The sequence below is a fragment of the Equus quagga genome, chromosome 1 (genome assembly GCF_021613505.1).
Source record: "Equus quagga isolate Etosha38 chromosome 1, UCLA_HA_Equagga_1.0, whole genome shotgun sequence".
NCBI classification, from domain to species: domain Eukaryota; kingdom Metazoa; phylum Chordata; class Mammalia; order Perissodactyla; family Equidae; genus Equus; species Equus quagga.
Genome location: NC_060267.1, coordinates 131491928 through 131498577, shown reverse-complemented (window position 1 = coordinate 131498577; position 6650 = coordinate 131491928).

The window sequence follows — 6650 nt, the reverse complement described above, 5'->3', positions numbered from 1 at the left end:
ACACTGAGGCCTTAGAGGAAACAAGAGACGACCATAGATAGCAGGTTTAAAAAAGCCAATGTATTCAGCTTTGTCTGGGCTCTCTTTCCACATGTGGCTTGATTTCCACTGGGATCCACTGCCATTCTCTCATAACATGGGTCAGCTGTGGCACTGATGGAGCACCCGATTCCTTGCAGCTCTTGTGAGCTGTATGGCCATGTTCAAGACCAAACTCACAACATGGAAGCACTGCTGGCTGGGTGTGAGCGGGATCTGAATCTCAGCCCTACACGTCCCACCCATCCGACCTGGGACCTGCAGCATCCCCGAAGCGGAGGAGCTTGCTAGCACTGGGTTCAAAGCCTGACTCCTCCATGTACCATCTGGGGGACCTGGATGAGGTATGTAAGCTCCCAGGGCCTCTTTTTCCTTGTCTGTAAAGTGAGGATAATAACAGTACCTGCTTTGTGCGATTACTGTGAGGATAAATGGCTTCACATAAGCACAGCATTTAGTACACACTGTTGCTGGTCATCTCCATGGGCCTCCATTTCCCTCACTGTAAAGTGGTGGACCATGACAGCACCTACCCCAGGGCACTGTGATCGGGAAGAAACGAGCGGATGCACATCAGTCCCTAGCACATGGCCTGGCTCCTAGTAAATGCTCAATACTTTCGATTATTTTACCTTTGCTTACTTATTATTAGTATGATTATTATTATGGATTAGCCATTCCAAGAATTAGAACAGTTCTCCAGTCTTTTGTAACAGAGGTTCACAGATACTGGAAGCTCTCAAGGCAGATTTTTAAGGTCAAAACCTCAGGCGCACCAATATTAAGTCTAAGGGCTTCAATGGAACTCAAGGTACGGGTTGACTTGCAGTTGAGTCCAGCTGTGTGTGGACGGGCACCTTTCTTACCAGAAGGACTGGTTTGTGGGGAAAGGAGCAGAGGCTCCATCTGGCCAGCTGCGTTTACATAAACAGGCCTCAATGCAAGCCGGCTGCTTCAGGAAGTTCCATGAGGTAAGAAATTCTTGTCCAACAAAAGTTCTTTTTCTACAAAAAGGCAACATAATGAAAAGGGCAAACGACTTTGCAGGTCACCTAAAAATGTGTCTGACTGTGAGAGAATTTCATGCCCTGTGGCTTTGAGTCCATAACGTACAGAAACCAAATGATAGTCCCCCTGTGTCATCCAGCGCCAGCCAGGCGGAGATTTTGTCCCATCCTCTTCTCCCTGGAGAGTCTTCGGGGACTCACATTCCTGTTTCAGGAGCTCTGGGGACAGTCTTGGACTGCAATGAACTTACCATGTATCCTTGGATCACTCACTTCTGACTGGGCCTCAGTTTCCCCATCTTTAAAATGAGGATATTGGATTACACGACATCTAACATACTTTCTAGCTCTGATAATCAATTACTCTTTAATTGCAATAATGGTAAGAATTGGTAATTCATTTCCTGGAATATAGTTCAAACCTTTAAAGAAACCAGGAGCTGGTTCTATGCTGTGATCCACAGGTGGGCAGTGAAAGCTGGAGTGAACAATTTTGTGTGTGCATTTTTCTGGATGATTTTGTGCGTGTGTCCATGCGATGGCAGGGCTAGCTATCATTTCTGCCTGCCCAGCTTTCTTGTCTCTCTCTTCTGGAACAGAGTCAGTTTCTCCCTTTGGAAACTGCTCCTCCTATATCCAGTGAGGCTGTCAATCACATGGCTTCACCCTCCCAACTCCCTTGAAAAATACAATTGGATGCATGATCCAAAAAGGACCAATGAGACCCCCTTAAGGGGCTGATATGGATGCTGGGAGACAGGGAGTCTCTCTCTAAAATCCAAGAATCCTCAAAGCTATTGTGAGTCATCCTTGCTGCTAAGTGGAGGGAACCTAATAGAGACCGACATCGGCTCCAAGGAAGGTGTAGAGGAAACAGGGAGACCGGGGTGGGGGGGGGGGGGGGGGAGAGAGAAAAGGTGGGAAGGCGGAAGAGAGAGAGGGATAAAGGGAGAGAAAAAGACCAAAAGGGAAGGGAAAGAGTGAGAGAAGGAAGAAAGGAGACACCACCAATGACTTAATTTCTTCATACAAACCTTGAGATCCAGCTATGTGTGAAGGGAAATTTACACCTTGGCTTTTCCGGTACAGCGAGTCCATAACTTCCCTTTTCTATTTTCTTCAAGTCCATAGGTTCTTCAAATGGGGATCCATGACCCAAAAAAGATTAGAAACTACCACAATTGGAACATTTCTTAGAGATGGAATGAACTCACTTCAGAAAGAAACAAAGTTTATTTGATGAATATAAATAAGGCGATCAGCACAACGTACTTCTCATACACATGATAACAAATTTATGAACTGTACATACCTTGTACATTGTACTTCTACTAGACACGAGGTTACAATGACTGGCTAATACATGCCCACTGGTAGTTTCTGAGGGTTCCTTAGTTTTATTTATTTTTTTCATATCGAAGTCCATAATCACATGGTCAATATCACAACCCACATGCCACTCACTTGAAGAAAAGTTACAAGAAGCACTATCAAATGAGGGTCTCTGAGAATTAGATACACTGACCCCTGGCAGCATTCGAACGCCACTCGGCACAAAAACATCTCAGATAGAGCTTATGTCAACACATTTGAGGTCTCGTCATAAACACTGTTTAAAAAGTAAATTGAAACCCACTTTCAAATGAAAGTTGACACGCTGTTAACGTGCATACTGGATACACAAAAATCATTAAATACAAAATCGAGACTGTACATCGAAATCAAACGGTATAAAGTACAAGCCTGCTTTTGCACAAAGCAAGAAGACCAACTTCTCCTAAAGGTTAGCCTCAACTTTTTTTTTTTTCAACTTCATTATGATTAGAGGGGAACCTGCGAAAGTTTGCGCAAAGGAAATAATCTTCCCAACATCACAGTGTTTGTTGTAAACCCAGAGACTATTTTTCATACACGAAAAGGGAATTTTTTTTGGTAACCCCAATATCAGAGACTATTTCATGAAATGGGAAAAGATGCTATGTTAGATAGAATTTAATTTTTAAAGGACTAAATGATATGCTCCCATAAAGGTAAGATCAATAATACTTTAAACCAACAAAAGTGGGGCCAAAAAATGACCCCCAAAACAATAGCTGTGACACAATTGGCACATACTTAGAAGGAGCTAACTATACACAGTTGGTTGCTTTTTCTGTTTCGAGGACTCTATTTTCCCTAGTGGATTTCCGACTTCCTACTTCAAGTATTCAGTTGCAGAGTTCAGATGAGGACCTGGCTGTAGGAGGCAGTGAGGACTGCCTATTTGAGGACACCCAAACTGTTCACGGGGATGTGTTTGTGGCCTGGGTTTTCAGTGCGACATTATGTCAAAATGTGCTAAATACGCTTGCAAAGAACTCTGCTCATTTCTCCAATCAAGGTCTAGATCCGCTAATAGGTAAAGGACAAAATTTTAAACATGAATGTATTTGGATTGTTTATGCAACACATAAGCTTTACATAGTTCGCTATACTTACTGACGACAAGAACAAAGCCAGAAGCGAGAAACCTGCTTGAATATATTACTCCTAATGCACCAAGGATGGACAGTGCAACTCAGACACAGCTTCATCTTCCCCCACAAACAAGGTGACTGTCTTAAATATCGCTATGGCTCCATGGGAGAGGTCCAGAGTTAACTGCACCAACACTTTAAAAAGTAACAATGACTAAATTCAATGCAAGACTTCGGGAACATCTGTTTAGAATCCTTTCCACAGCAGCAAAGAAAGACAACTATTTTATTAAGGCCACTCATGCTTAAATTCACGGTTTGTCTTTTAAAAATGCAGATTTTCATCTCCCACTTGCATACACATGGAAGAGTTTCTTCCATTGACAAGAAAATGGATCAATACAAGAGTTGCACATGTTTGCCAGACTTGGTCATGAGTTCTATGAAGTTCTAACAACTTTTAATTTTTTTTTAATCTCCAGAGGAAGCAGTAGGAGTTTAGTTCCCCTTAGTACCATGTCACTGTATGTAAAAGACCTCAAAATTTGGTCTCTTTCCCTGGCATGTGCTTTGAATAATGACTCTGTACTCACAAACATGTTGTGTAGAGCTATATACAGATACACGGCTTTTGTGATAATTCCTCATTCATCAATGTTTTCATGTTTGATGCTGAAAATGCTTTGGAATCCATGTTGGAGACATTCAGAAAAAATGAGAAATGACCCTTCATTTACAGAAGATCTAAGCTTACACAGTTTGCACAGCATTTAGATCTTGAAGTGTAAATGAACCCCAGCTTCTTCATGGAGACCTGCTTGTACTGTACGGGAACGGTAAGAGCCTGAGGCTCGGCCACATCCCAGCCACGGGGGCGTGGGAACACACGGATAGAAATGTGCAGGTGCCTCAGGCTTTTGTCATTCCCCAGTACAAAAACAGGGCAGATAAAATTATGAATGATCAATTTAGATGTGCCATGCATTGTCAGAGACACACACCATGTTCTCATAAGGCGATTTCTTGGCAAGTATTAGTGGTTTAAAAAATTGATTTCATTTCCAACCTGGCCCAGAGGTAACTACTGGTTACACCATCAAAATGCGGTTCTTCAAACAGCAGATTAAAGAAATAGAGGAGGGTAAAGGCTCTCCATTTTTGGTGTTTTGGTTTCTTTGTCAAACATTCCATGCATCTTGGTACACAAACACTGCCAACACCACTCACTCACAGAATTTACACTTGTGGATAATCTAATGCATTAGGAATGACCACTTAGACTGAACCAGCAGAAGAACTGGAGATGAAGCTAGTTGTCCAACAGAAGCTGAATCCACGGTTAAAATCCCATGGAGTTCAAATGTATCCAATGATGTTGAAGTAATATAAATAAAATGCTATCAAATAATTACATTCAGAAGAGATGATCACATTTTCAATGCCCCAATCCTGACAAAAAACAGAGGATTTGTCATTTTTCTCCTCCTCCTCCTCCTTCCTTTCCAACATATCTGAATCCATGAGAAAGGACATGAGATGATGAAGGAAATATCCAGTTGAACAGAATTGTGCTCAGTAATGGAAGTGAAAACCCCTCTTTCAGTCCTGATGGGCGTTCCAGGTGGTGACGGACAGTGATGTGAGCCACACCGCAGTAGATCATCAGAATATTGCTGCAGAGCTGCGTTTTTCCCTTTAGTCAGCCCTTCTGATAGCTGCAACAAGAAAGCACATCGTTTAGCAGGGAAAGGAACTGGCAATGGTGTCGGAGAGAATCCTGGCAGACGCTCCCCACGCCCCACCCCTGCACCCACCCCTCACCACTCTCTTTGGTTGGGGTTGGCTGGGATTGGGGAGGAGGCAATAGGAGGAAGCATAAAGGAAGGGTAATGTGAACGGAACGTTCGTTACGTCCTGCAAACACATCTGAAAAGAGGCCCCTTTCAAATCTGTCACATATAGGCATAGATGCCTCTTGACAGGCAAAAAGACATTGAAAGGAAATATGCCAAAATGTTTCGGTGATTCTTTCTTTCTTTTTTAAATTTTTTTTTTTGAGGAAGATTAGCCCTGAGCTAACTACTACCAATCCTCCTCTTTTGGCCGAGAAAGACTGGCCCTGAGCTAACATCCGTGCCCATCTTCCTCCACTTTATATGTGGGACGCCTACCACAGCATGTCTTGCCAAGCGGTGCCATGTCCACACCAGGGATCTGAACCGGCGAACCCCAGGCCGCCGAGAAGCGGAACGTGTGAACTTAACCACTGCACCACCGGGCCAGCCCCTCAGTGATTATTTCTATGTGATCAGGTTATGTGTCAATTTGTTTCTCTCCACACTTTTCTACAATGAGTATGGTTTTTAAATTATTTTTAACATGACTTTACAGAGATTAGAGAGTTAAAGATGGTCAAGACACCAGAAAACTTAATGTCCACTTAAAGCCATGTAAGAGCAACAATTTAAAAGTATACTGGGGGCTGGCCTGGTGGCGCAGTGGTTAAGTTCACACGTTCCACTTCTCAGCGGCCCAGGGTTCGCCGGTTCGGATCCCGGGTGCGGACATGGCACCGCTTGGCACGCCATGCTGTGGCAGGCGTCCCACATATAAAGTAGAGGAAGATGGGCATGGATGTTAGCTCAGGGCCAGGCTTCCTCAGCAAAAAGAAGAGGACTGGCAGTAGTTAGCTCAGGGCTAATCTTCCTCAAAAAAATTAAAAGAATACTGGACTCAGCAATTCCACTCTTAGGGATACACCCAGAAGAATGGAAAACAGGGACTCAAACAGATACTTGTACACAAAAGTTCGTAGCAGTGTTATTCATAATAGTCAAAAGGGAACAACAACTCCTGAGTGTCCATCAACAGATGAATGGATACACAAAATGTGTATATACATACAATAGAATATTATTCAGCCCTGAAAAGAAATGATGTTCTGACATACGCTACAACATGGATGAACTTTGAAGATACCATGCTAAATGAAATAAGCCAGACACCAAAGGATAAAGACTGTATGATTGATTCCACTTACATGAAATATCTAGAATAGACAAACTTCTAGATGCAGAAAATAGATTAGAGGTTACCAGGCGCTGGAGGGGAGGGTGGATTTGGGAGTTACTGCTTAATGGGTACAGAA